This window comes from Arachis ipaensis, chromosome B8 (genome assembly GCF_059453495.1).
Source record: "Arachis ipaensis isolate K30076 ecotype BB chromosome B8, ASM5945349v1, whole genome shotgun sequence".
Classification (NCBI taxonomy): Eukaryota; Viridiplantae; Streptophyta; class Magnoliopsida; order Fabales; family Fabaceae; genus Arachis; species Arachis ipaensis.
Genome location: NC_142443.1, coordinates 21,818,560 through 21,832,801, shown reverse-complemented (window position 1 = coordinate 21,832,801; position 14,242 = coordinate 21,818,560). Strand labels below are relative to the sequence as shown.

Genomic DNA, 14,242 nt, shown 5'->3' with positions numbered 1-14,242 from the left:
TCTTCATTGATGATATTCTTGTTTATTCTAAGTCTGAAGAGGAACATGATGATCACTTGCGAACTGTGCTGAAAATTCTGAGAGACAGGAAGTTATATGCTAAGTTATCTAAATGTGAGTTCTGGAAGAGTGAAGTGAAGTTTCTCGGTCACGTGGTGAGTAAGCAGGGGATAGCTGTGGATCCTGCTAAGGTGGAAGCAGTGATGAATTGGGAGCGACCAACTTCAGTGACAGAGATCAGGAGTTTCCTAGGTTTGGCGGGGTATTATCGCAGATTCATTAAAGGATTTTCACAGCTCGCCTTACCTTTAACTAAGTTGACTAGGAAGGACACGCCTTTTATCTGGACTCCGGAATGTGAAGAGAGTTTCCAAGCATTGAAGCACAGGTTGACTACTGCACCTGTATTGGTATTACCTGAACCAAGTGAACCGTTTGAAGTGTATTGTGATGCATCTCTGAAAGGGTTGGGGTGGGTTCTGATGCAGCACTAGAATGTTGTAGCATACGCCTCACGGCAGTTAAGGCCGCATGAGATGAACTACCCAACACATGATTTGGAGCTTGCTGCCATTGTGTTTGCTTTAAAGATTTGGAGGCACTACCTCTATGGAGTTAGGTTTCATGTTTTCTCAGACCATAAGAGTTTGAAGTATCTTTTTGAGCAGAAAGAGTTGAATATGCGTCAGAGGAGGTGGATGGAGCTCCTGAAAGATTATGATTTTGAATTGAATTATCATCCAGGAAAAGCGAATGTTGTGGCGGATGCCTTGAGTCGGAAATCTTTATATGTAGCTTGGATGATGCTATGGGAAGAAGAATTACTAAGAGCATTTCAAGGTTTGAATTTGGGAATTAGAGAAGAATCTAGAATTTTTTGTTTAAGTCAGTTGCAGATTTCAAGTGATTTTAAATCAGAACTTTTGAAGGCTCATCGAGACAGTGAAGCATTACGTAAGGTATTACCAGCAGTTGAACAAGGAAAACAGTGGAGAGTATCAGAAGGACAGGATGGTTTGTGGAGGTTCAAGAACCGGATTATTGTGCCAGATATTGGAGACCTGCGACAGAGAATCTTGAAGGAAGCTCATAACAGCGGGTTTTCAATTCACCCAGGGAGCACTAAAATGTATCAAGATCTGAAAGCGATGTTCTGGTGGCCAGGTATGAAGAATGATGTGGCATTGCATGTATCTAAATGTTTAACGTGTCAAAAGGTGAAGATTGAGCATCAGAGACCATCAGGGACCCTTCAGCCTTTAGAGATTCCACAATGGAAATGGGAGAGTATTACAATGGACTTTGTGATAGGTTTGCCTAGGACCCGGTCTGGTTGTGACGCTATTTGGGTGGTTGTGGATCGACTGACAAAATCAGCTCACTTTCTTCCTATTCGAATAAGTTGTACAATGGAAGAATTAGCTCGAATGTATATTAAAGAGGTTGTCAGGTTGCATGGCGTGCTTTTTACCATTATATCTGATAGGGATCCTCGCTTCACATCAAGATTCTGGGGAGCTTTTTAGCGTGCATTTGGGACTCAGTTAAGCTTGAGTACTGCGTATCACCCTCAGACAGATGGTCAGTCAGAGAGAACTATTCAGACCTTGGAGGATATGCTAAGGGCTTGTGTTTTAGACCAACCGGCGAGCTGGGATCGGTATATGCCATTAGTAGAGTTTGCTTATAATAATAGCTATCATGCGAGCATCGGGATGGCTCCATATGAGGCTCTGTATGGCAGGAAATGTCAATCTCCGTTGTGTTGGTATGAAACTGGAGAAAGGAGTTTATTAGGGCCTGAGATGATAGCTGAAACGACTGAGCAGATAAAGAAGATTCGTAGTCGAATGGTTATAGCCCAAAGCCGCCAAAAGAGCTATGTTGACCAGAGGCGAAAGCCTTTGGAATTTGAAGAAGGAGAACATGTCTTTTTGAAAGTTACACCAACCACTGGAGTGGGAAGAGCTATTAAGACTAAGAAACTAAATCCCCGTTATATTGGACCGTTTGAGATCCTGAAGAGAATTGGGCCAGTGGCTTATAGAATTGCCTTACCACTGTATCTTTCGAATTTGCACGATGTGTTCCATGTGTCACAGCTTCGGAAGTATACTCCTGATGCAAGTCATGTTCTGGAACCAGAACCAATTCAAGTAAGAGAATATCTAACACTCCCAGTAATTCCGGTGAGAATTGATGACATCAGTATTAAACGATTACGCGGAAGGGAAGTATCATTGGTAAAAGTAGCTTGGAGTCGAGCTGGTATCGAGGAGCATACCTGGGAGCTCGAATCAGATATACGAAAAGACTATCCACATCTCTTTTCAGGTAACTAGATTTGAATTTTGAGGGAAAATTCTTTATTAGGTGGGTAGGATGTAAACCCCGGTTAAATTAGTAGATAATTAGTCAATAAATTAGTTTTTAATAAGGAGGATTAGAAATGTGAATATTATATTAAATTAGGATAGAGCTCATCGAAACAAGAATTTTGATACCAATTTTGAAGAAAACGGTCCAAAATTGGACCGAACGGGCCGAACCGGTTGAACCAAACCCAAACTGGGCTGTCGGTCCAACCGGACCAACTCATTAAATGAGGCTGAACCCCTTTCTCTCCCTCATTTGGATGCAGCAGCGTGAAACACTTCCAGGGAGGGGAGAAAGCTTCCGTAACTTTACGGAAAATTTCCGATCCCCGTAACTTCTCCGTCCGAGCTCCAATCGCCGCACCGTTTGCGGCCACGCGTCCACCGCGTCGAGCTCTACATTTCTACCGGAATAATTTCACTAGTAACTTGTTTAATCACTCTCAGCCCTCTTTTCCCCCAATTTTCGGATTTTTGAATGTGAAGATTGAGTTTCTTTGATTTTTTATGTTTTAGGATCCAATTAGCTTGAGGAAAACGTTCACTCTTGCTTATGTGAAGCTTGGGTAAGGTGAGGATACGATAATTCTATTTTATCTTCATTGAATTTGAGCTTTGAGTATTAAATTGGATATATATGTGTTATGAATATGTATTAGGTTGTGAATAAATAATTGGAGCTTGAAATTGTGAATACTGGAACTTGGAGGAAGCGGATTAGTTGAGTTTTGAGGGGCTGCCTTGGTTTTGAATAAATAGCTTTGGTCGTTACGTGGAAATCGGCCAAGGTATGGTTTAGGTTTCTTGCATTTAATATATAATGTTCTGTGAAAACTTAGGCTAGACGACCATAGGATAAGTTGGAATGCAGGTGTATGTTTAATGTTTAGTAATTTGTCGATGAATATATTTGGTTGAATTTTATTGGATAATTAGTTATTAATTTTGGATGGTGAATGTTGTTATGTTAATTTGGAGAGAATTATGGTTGAATGTTATTATTGATGAACATGGTTGGTTTAGTGCTTGTTGATTAATTAATGATTTGGTGAATTATTGATTTGAGATATTTTGTGTTAGAAGCCTAGAATTAGTGAACTATGATCCTTAGTTGAATTTTGGTTATTGGATTTGAATATTGTATGAGTATAATTGTTAATCTAAAGTAGATTTATTGTGGTGACTGTTATGATGATAAGGAAGGGTATGTTGAATTGAAAAGAAAGCAGGTTTGGACCCGAAAAGGGTGGCAAAGTCCAAGTTTTTGAGGAGATGCTGCCGAAATTTTATAAAAATTAGAGATTTTGTTTATATGATTATTTATAAAGATTTAGATTCAAAGGTTATATGGTTTGATTTTGAGTTATTAAGAAAATGAGCATGTTTTAAGTTTGATTCATTTGGAAAAGAATGAATTATGTTTTGAATTGGAACTATTGATGGACGGAATGGGAGATGTGATAATGAAGGATAATGATTGAATATGATTGACGTATAATGATGAATGAGATGTGATTGAGAATGATGTGGATGTTGATGAATTTTAATTGAATTATTTATATGGCTTATGAATTTGAATAATCTGAGATACGAGATTCTCTGGATTAAGTGTCGTGGCTTGCCACCACGTGTACCAGGTTGAAAACTCGATACTCTGTTGACCCTACGACGTAAGTGTGATCGGGCACTATATAAATTCCCGGGAATGTTACCCCCATTGAGCAATATTGATTATTTGAGAAAAATCTATGCATAGACTCTTGAGGATGCACGTCGGGGGACAGTCTAAGGACAATTTAGACTTGTCGAGTTGGCTGGATAACCGACAGATGAGCCTCATCAGCCGTAGGACATGCATGCATTATATGCATATTACTTGAATTACTTGCTTGTGCTCTAATTGGGTGTGCCTATCTGTATTTGCCATGCTAAATGTGTATTTGTTACCTGCAGTAGTTGTAACCTTCTTGTGTTTGCCTTTATCTGTCTATTTGTCTGTGAAAATGCATGATGGAGTTGGAGGTATGGAGGAATGGCAGTATAGGACTTAGATTTAAGGTTAAGTTAAGTTAGGATTAAATATTTTTAGGAAACCACCTTTTATGGCTTCTGTTTAATACTTTAAGCTCTATAATCTGAGTGTCGGCGTTCTAGGATTGCCTCTGGCATTCCCAAGACCTTATATATTATGTGTGTGGCACCTTTACCATACTGAGAACCTCCGGTTCTCATTCCATACTATGTTGTTGTTTTTCAGATGTAGGTCGAGAGGCATCTCGTTAGGCGTTTGGACTCTTGAAGCAGAGTGGATATATATATATATATATATATATGTGTGTGTGTGTACTTGGTTTTCTCTCCGCATAACTTGTTATTTTGATCCTCTTAGAGGTTTATGGAGAGGTAGGATTGTGTATATGTACTTTTGGGTTTTGGATATGTATGTATATATGTGTAAATATTCTCCGACCAGTCTTGACTTCGCAGGCTGAGTTAGGAGCTTGTTATTTTGTATCTTTGGCACTCTATTCCTACTTCTGTTATCTTATGTTTGACAGTTACGGTTTTCTTAGCACGCAAGTTAACTCGTTCCTTGAGCGTTGCGCTTTTATCTCGCGATTTTTATTTCCCCTATTCTTCAAGGCTCCTAGCATATTATAATTCTTCTGCTATTATATGTACTCATTTTATTTTAGAGGTTGTAATACCACACCACCTTCGTTTTACGACTTAAGCGTAAAGCTTAGTGTGGTAGGGTGTTACACATAGCTTTGACAGCATTTAACTTGAACTCATCATCATTGACTCTTAGGGTCACTTCCCCTTTTTGTACATCAATAAGAGTTCGTCTAATTGCTAGGAAAGGTCTTCCTAGAATGAGAGTTGTACTCTTGTTCTCCTCCATTTCCAGCACTACAAAGTTAGTGGGAAAGGCAAATGGCCCAACCTTGACAATCATGTCCTCAATTATGCCTGATGGATATTTAATGGAGCCATCGGCAAGTTGAAGACATATCCGGGTTGGTTTGACTTCTTCAGTCAAGCCAAGCTTTCTGATAGTGGATGCAGGTATTAGGTTGATACTTGCTCCAAGGTCACATAGATCTGTCTTGGTACAAGCATCCTCTAATGTGCATGGTATCATAAAGCTTCCTGGATCTTTAAGCTTCTCTGGTAAGCTTTTCAGAATGACTGCACTGCATTCTTCAGTGAGAAAAACTTTTTCAGTTTCTCTCCAATCCTTCTTATGACTTAAGATCTCTTTCATGAACTTAGCATAAGAGGGTATTTGCTCAAGTACCTCTGCAAACGGGATCTTTATCTCAAGAGTCCTGAGATAGTTTGCAAAGCGGGCAAATTGTTTACCCTGTTCTGCTTGGCAGAGTTTCTGAGGATAAGGCATCTTGGCTTTATATTCTTCAACCTTAGTTGCTGCAGGTTTATTCCCTACAGAGGTGGTTGGAGAAGCCTTCTTAGAGGGGTTACTATCAGCACTTGCAGGTGTCTGATCTCTTATTGGTGTTTGAACGCCAGGATTGGGTGTTGGATGGGCGTTTAACGCCAGCTTCCCACCCTTTTCTGGCGTTTGAATGCCAGAATTGGGCAAGGAATGGGCGTTTAACGCCAACTTTTCTCCCTTTTCTAGCGTTTGAACGCCAGAAGTGGGCATCCACTGGGCGTTTGACGCCAATCTTTCACCCTTTTCTGGCGTTTAAACACCAGAATTATTCCTCTCTGGGCTCTTGCTGTCCTCAGAGGGATTTTGGGCAGTGGTTTGGTCATCCTCTGTCAGTTGTTCCCTTCTTGGCTTTCTGCTACTTTGAGCTGTATTATTCAATGTCTTCCCGCTCCTTAGTTGAACGACTTGGCATTCTTCTGTTATCTGTTTAGATAGCTGCTGTCTTGTCTGCTTCAATTGTGCTTCTATATTCTTGTTAGCATTTTTAGTGTCTTGGAGCATCTCTTTGAATTCTGCTAATTGTTTTGTCATAAGGAGTAATTGCTGATTAAGTTCAACAATCTGTTCTTGAGGATTAGGATTAGTAGTTACTGCCCTAGCCTCTTCTTTTATAGAGGACTCACTGCTTGAGTACAGATGTTGATTTCTAGCAACCGTATCTGAGTTCTTGAGCTTCTTCAATCATCTTTCTCATGTGTATAGATCCACCAGCTGAGTAGTCTAGAGACGTTTGAGCTCTTTCTGTAAGCCCATAGTAAAAGATGTCTAACTGTATCCACTCTGAAAACATTTCAGAGGGGTATTTCCTTAGCATCCCTCTATACCTCTCCTACGCATTATAAATGGATTCATGATCCTCTTGTTTAAAGCCTTGGATGTCCAGCCTCAGCTGTGTCATCCTTTTTGGAGGGTAAAATTGATTCAGGAATTTGTCTGATAATTGTATCCATGTTTTTATGCATGCTGTGGGTTGGTTGTTTAACCACCTCTTAGCTTGATCTTTTACAGCAAATGGAAACAGTAATAATCTGTAGACATCCTGATCCACTTCTTTATCACGTACTGTGTCAGCAATTTGTAAGAACTGTGCCAGAAACTCAGTAGGTTCTCCCTGTGGAAGACCAGAATACTGGCAATTTTGCTGCACCATGATGATGAGCTGAGGATTTAGCTCAAAGCTGCTTGCTTTGATGGGAGGTATACAGATGCTACTCTCATATGCAGCTGTAATGGGGTTAGCATATGACCCCAGAGTACTTCTGGACTGTTCATTTCCACTTATGTCCATGATGGAGAAAAGGAAATTGATATAAATTGCAAATAAATTATATTTTTAAATATTTTTATTTTATTTAATTAAAAGTAACTGAATAAAATAAAACAAAATAAATGGAAGTTAAAATAAAAGTTTCGAAAATTAGAAGAAAATGAAATACAAGCAAATTGAAAACTAAATTAATTAATTAATTAAAAAGATTTTGGAATTAGCAATTAGAAAGATATGATTGAAAATTATTTTGGAAAAGATATGATTGAGAAGATATGATTGTAATTTATAAAAAAAAAGATATGATTAAAAAGATATGATTGAAGAAATTAAAAAGATTTGATTTTTGAAAAAGATTTGAAAAGATCAATTTTTGAAATTAGAATTTTGACTTGACTAAAAAAATATGATTTTGAAAATCTTTGACTAATTTAATGCAAAATTTCGAAATTTATGAGTAAAATAGGGAAAAGATATTTTTTTAATTTTTGAATTTTAATGAGAAAAGAGAAAAACAACAAAATGACACTAAACTCAGAAATTTTAGATCAAAACAAAGAGAACAAACAAGAAAACTTTGAATGTCAAGATGAACACCAAGAACACTTTGAAGATCAAGATGAAAACCAAGAACAAATTTTTGAAAATTTTTTAAGTAAATAAAAGCACAAGGGACACCAAACTTAAAATTTTTAGAAAATCAAACACAAATTTTCGAAAATTTAAAGGAAAACATAAAGAAGACACCAAACTTAGAAGTTTTAAAGATCAAGAAAGAACTAAGAACATGCAAATTCAAAAAATTGAAAGAAAATACAAGCATGCAATTGACACCAAACTTAAAATATGAAACTAAACTCAAATAAAAGACTCAAATTTAGTGACTCTAAACCAACAAAAATAAATTATTCCTAATCTAAGTAACAAGATAAACCGTCAGTTGTCCAAACTTGAACAATCCCCGGCAACAACGCCAAAAACTTGGTGCACGAAATTACAATCACACTTTTGCAATTCCGCACAACTAACCAGCAAGTGCACTGGGTCGTCCAAGTAATACCTTACGTGAGTAAGGGTCGATCCCACGGAGATTGTCGGCTTGAAGCAAGCTATGGTTATCTTGTAACTCTTAGTCAGGATATCAGTAATTCTCAGATTTAATTGTAAAAAGTAAAAGAACATGAAATAAATACTTGTTATGCAGTAATGGAGAACAGGTTGAGGTTTTGGAGATGCTCTGTCTTCTGAATCTCTGCTTTCCTACTGTCTTCTTCTTCACACACGCAAGGCTCCTTCCATGGCAAGCTGTATGTTGGTGGATCACCGTTGTCAATGGCTACCATCCGTCCTCTCAGTGAAAATGGTCCAAATGCGCTGTCACCGCACGACTAATCATCTGTCGGTTCTCACTCATGTTGGAATAGGATCCATTGATCCTTTTGCGTCTGTCACTACACCTAGCACTCATGAGTTTGAAGCTCGTCACAGTCATCCCTTCCCAGATCCTACTCGGAATACCACAGACAAGGTTTAGACTTTCCAGATCTCAGGAATGGCTGCCGATAATTCTAGCCTCTACCACGAAGACTCTGATCTGAATCAGGAGGCTAAGAGATATACACTTAGTCTAAGGTAGAACGGAGGTGGTTGTCAGGCATGCGTTCATAGGTTGAGGATGGTGATGAGTTTCACGGATCATCACATTCATCAAGTTGAAGTGCGAGTGAATATCTTAGAATAAAAACAAGCGTGATTGAATGGAAAACAGTAGTAATTGCATTAATTCATCAAAACACAGTAGAGCTCCTCACCCCCAACCATGGGGTTTAGAGACTCATGCCGTCATAAATACAATATGAAATGTGTAAAGTGTCATGAGGTACCAAATGAATCACTAAAAGTAGTTTTTTTAATAAACTAGTGACCTAGGGTTACAGAAAATGAGTAAGCTAGAATAGTTAGTGTAGAAATCCACTTTCGGGGCCCACTTGGTGTGTGCTTGGGCTGAGCATTCAAGCTTTCACATGTAGATACTTTTCTTGGAGTTAAACGCCAGCTTTTGTGCCAGTATGGGCGTTTAACTCCAGCTTTTGTGCCAGTTCTGGCGTTTTGACGCCAGAATTCTTAAGCTGACTTGGAACGCCGGTTTGAGCCATCAAATTTTGGGCAAAGTATGGACTATTATATATTGCTGGAAAGCCCAGGATGTCTACTTTCCAACACAATTGAGAGCGTGCCAATTGGGCTTTTGTAGCTCCAGAAAATCCACTTCGAGTGCAGGGAGGTCAGAATCCAACAGCATCTGCAGTCCTTTTTCAGCCTCTGAATCAGATTTTTGCTCAGGTCCCTCAATTTCAGTCAGAAAATACATGAAATCACAGAAAAATACACAAACTCATAGTAAAGTCTAGAAATGTGATTTTTAAATAAAAACTAATAAAAACAAAATAAAAACTAACTAAAACATACTAAAAACATACTAAAAACAATGCCAAAAAGCGTATAAATTATCTGCTCATCAGAGCCACAAAATGGGGAGCTTGTAAAGTGACTCGATACTGGTCCTTTTTATACAGGGGAATACCAGTAGTGAGAACTTGGATAACAGTGTAGTTGGTCAAGTTTTTGTCAGATGAGCGTTGTACTTTTTCATTGTTGTCTTTGGACATCTTGGCGCCTAGAACCATGTTGGACTACACTTACGTTCAACAAAAGGTGCAAAGTTGAGTACTTCATTTTGAAATGAAGTTGTTGATGAGCGGATAATTTATACGCTTTTTGGCATTATTTTTAGTATGTTTTAGTTAGTTTTTATTATGTTTTTATTAGTTTTTATTTAAAAATCACATTTCTGGACTTTACTATGAGTTTGTGTATTTTTCTATGATTTCAGATATTTTCTGGCTAAAATTGAGGGACCTGAGCAAAAATCTGATTCAGAGGCTAAAAAATGACTACAGATGCTGTTGGATTCTGGCTTCCCTGCACTCGAAGTAGATTTTCTGGAGCTATAGAAGCCCAATTGGCGCACTCTCAATTGCATTGGAAAGTAGACATCCTGGGCTTTCCAGCAATATATAATAGTCTATACTTTTCCCAAGATTTGTTGGCCCAAACCGGCATTCCAAGTCAGCATAAGAATTATGGCGTCAAAACGCCAGAACTGGCACAAAAGCTGGAGTTAAACGCCCAAACTGGCACAAAAGCTGGCATTTAACTCCAAGAAAAGTCTCTACATATGAAAGCTTCAATGCTCAGCCCAAGCACACACCAAGTGGGCCCGGAAGAAGATTTCTGCATTAATTACTTATTTCTGTAAATCCTAGGCTACTAGTTCTCTATAAATAGGACCTTTTACTATTGTATTTTCATCTTGGTTCTTCGGGTTCCCTCTCTGGGACCGAAGCCAATGACCACCATTATCACTTTTGTATTTTCAATGGTGGAGTTTCTACACACCATAGATTAAGGTGTGGAGCTCTGCTGTTCTTCATGAATTAATGCAAAGTACTACTGTTTTTTTATTCAATTCACGCCTACTTCTTCTCTAAGATATTCATTCGCACACAAGAACATGATGAATGTGATGATTATGTGACACTCATTACCATTCTCACCTATGAACGCGTGCCTGACAACCACTTCCGTTCTACATTCAAACAAGCTTGAATGTGTATCTCTTGGGTTTCTAATCTAAGAATAGAACCTTCGTGGTATAGGCTAGAATTATTGGCGGCCATTCTTGAGATCCGGAATGTCTAAACCTTGTCTGTGGTATTCTGAGTAGGATCTGGGAAGGGATGACTGTGACGAGCTTCAAACTCGCGAGTGTTGGGCGTGTGACAGACGCAAAAGGATCAATGGATCCTATTCCAACATGATCGAGAACCGACAGATGATTAGCCGTGCGGTGACGGCGTGCGTAGAACATTTTCACTGAAAGGACGGGAAGTAGCCATTGACAACGGTGATGCCCAACATAAAGCTTGCCATGGAAAGAAGTATGAATGATTGGAAGAAGGCAATAGGAAAGCAGAGGTTCAGGAGGAACAAAGCATCTTCATACGCTTATCTGAAATTCCTACCAATGAATTACATAAGTATCTCTATCTTTATTTTATGTTTTATTCATCTTTTAATTATCAATCCTCCATAACCATTTGAATCTGCCTGACTGAGATTTACAAGATGACCATAGCTTGCTTCAAGCCGACAGTCTGCGTGGGATCGACCCTTAGTCACGTAAAGTATTACTTGGACGACCCAGTGCACTTGCTGGTTAGTTATGCGGAATTGTGACAAAGTGTGATTCACGTTTGAGAGCTCCAAGTCTTTGGCACCATTGTTGATGATCATAATTTCTTGCACCAAGTTTTTGGCGCCGTTGCCGGGGATTGTTCGAGTTTGGACAACTGACGGTTCATCTTGTTGCTTAGATTAGGTAATTTTACTTTTTATTTTCGAAAATTTTTTTTAATACAAAAAAAATTTTCTATTTTGTTCTTCAGAGTTTTTAAGAATGAATTCTAGAGTTTCATGATAATCTGTTGAAGTCTGGCAGGCTGTAAAGCCATGTCTAATCTTATTGGACCGAGGTTTCAACTTATCATCACAAGAGCATGTTGATTTCTATCAATTTTGCTGTTGTTAGCAATGATCTGCTAAAGCTTGGCTGGCCATTGGCCATGTCTAGTGTTTTGGACCGGATCTTTCAGTGAAAGCTTGGCTGGCTAGTAAGCCATGTCTAATTCCTGGACCGGAGTCTTAGACTAGCATTGCAATGATTCCTAGAACTCTTAATAAAAATTTTGAACCCCTTTATTTTCTTTACCACTAAATTTTCGAAAAATCACAAAAAAATTTATAAAACCATAAAAATAAAAAATATTAGTTTGGTGTCAATTGCATGTCTTTATTCTTCTTGCATTTTTTGAATATATGCATTATGTTCTTCATTGATCTTCAAGTAGTTCTTGATGATTTCAGTGCTCTGATCTTTAATTTCTCTTATTCTGTGTCTTTTGTTGTTTCTTACATGCATTTTCAAATTGTTATAGTCCTTAGTATACAAACTTCTAAGTTTGGTGTCTTGCATGCATTATTTATTTGATCTTAGTTGCATTTCTATTGTTTCTCATCATTAAAAATTTTAAAAAAAATTTCAAAATTGTGTCTTTTCAAGTCAATAACACAGAAAATTGAAGATTCAGAACATTTAGCAGAGGAATTACACAGAAAAAGCTGGGCGTTCAAAACGCCCAGTGAAAAAGAAAAACTGGCGTTTAAACGCCAGCCAGGGTACCTCCTAGCTGGGCGTTTAACGCCCATAAAGGTAGCATTTTGGGCGTTAAACGCCAGAATGGATGCCATTCTGGGCGTTTAACGCCAGGATGACATAAGAGGGAAGATTTTGTTTTTAATTTAAATTTTTTTTGAAGTTTTCATAATTCTTCAAAATCAATTTCTTTTCAATTTTTTTATTTATTACTATTTTCGAAAATTCTTGCTACAATTAATAATTTAATTCAAAATTTTCTAGTTGTTACTTGCCTATTAAGAAAGGATCAAAAGTTTTAATTCTAGAATCATATCTTCTAATTTCTTGTTAGTCAAGTAATCAACTTTAATTTTAAAACTTTCTCAATTTAATTTGATTTTCAATCATATCTTCTCAATCATATCTTTTTAATCACATCTTTTTCAAAATTAAGTTTCAATCATATCTTTTTAATTTCTAATTTCAAAATCTTTTTCAAAATCACTTAATTTCTTTCCCAATCTTAATTTTCGAAAATCTCAATCAAAATTTCAAATTTCTTTTTATTATTCTAAAAATCTTTTAATTTAATTTCGAAAATTCTTCCCCTCTTCTCACATCCTTCTATTTAAGGGACTAACACTCCTCCTCAAGGTGCAATTCGAACTCTATCCTTCTTGATAAGTTCGAATTCTCTTCTATCTACCTTCTCCTTCTATTCTTCTTTTCCTCTGACACCTCAAGGAATCTCTATACTGTGACATAGAGAATTCCATACTTTCTTCTTCTCTCTTTCATATGAGCAGGAGTAAGGACAAAGACATTCTGGTTGAGGCTGATCCTGAACCCGAAAGGACCTTGAAGAGAAAGCTGAGATAAGCTAAAGTATAACTCTCTGTAGAGGACCTAACAGAGCTTTTCAAACAAGAAGAAGCCATGGCAGCCGAAAACACCAACAATGCAAGGAAGGTGCTTGGTGACTTTACTACACCTACTCCTGACTTCTATAGGAGAAGCATCTCTATCCCTGCCATTGGAGCAAAAAATTTTGAGCTTAAGCCTCAATTAGTTTCTCTAATGTAACAGAATTGCAAGTTTTATGGACTTCCATTGGAAGATCCTCATCAGTTCTTAGCTGAATTCTTGCAAATCTGTGACACTGTCAAGACTAATGGGGTTGATCCCGAATTCTACAAGCTTATGCTTTTTCCTTTTGCTGTAAGAGACAGAGCTAGGACATGGTTGGACTCACAACCTAAAGAAAGCCTGAACTCTTGGAAAAAGCTAGTTAATGCCTTCTTGGCAAAGTTCTTTCCACCTCAAAAATTGAGTAAGCTTAGAGTGGAAGTCCAAACCTTCAGGCAGAAGGAAGGTGAATCCCTTTATGAAGCTTGGGAAAGATACAAGTAATTGATCAAAAGGTGTCCTTCTGACATGCTTTCAGAATGGAGCATCATAGGTATCTTCTATGATGGTCTGTCTGAACTGTCCAAAATGTCATTGGACAGCTCTGCTGGAGGATCTCTTCATCTGAAGAAGACGCCTGCAGAAGCTCAGGAACTCATTAAAATGGTTGTAAATAACCAATTCATGTACACCTCTGAAAGGAATCCTGTGAATAATGGGACAAATCAGAAGAAAGGAGTTCTTGAGATTGATACTCTGAATGCCATATTGGCTCAAAACAAAATATTGACTAAGCAAGTCAATATGATTTCTCAGATTCTGTCTGGAATACAAGCTGCATCAGTCAGTACTAAGGAAGCTTCCTCTGAAGAAGAAGCTTATGACCCTGAGAACCCTGCAATGGAAGAGGTGAATTACATGGGAGAACCCTATGGAAACACCTATAATCCTTCATAGAGAAATCATCCAAATCTCTC

General features: G+C 37.9%; 1 non-coding gene across 1 annotated transcript; it reads right to left on the bottom strand.

Moving 5' to 3' along the window:
* Positions 1 to 13,691: 13,691 nt before the first annotated feature.
* LOC148547416 (small nucleolar RNA R71) lies at positions 13,692 to 13,799 on the bottom strand. The gene has a single exon (XR_015897889.1). It is a non-coding gene; the product is annotated as a small nucleolar RNA R71 (small nucleolar RNA).
* Between the last annotated feature and the right edge of the window lie 443 nt (positions 13,800 to 14,242).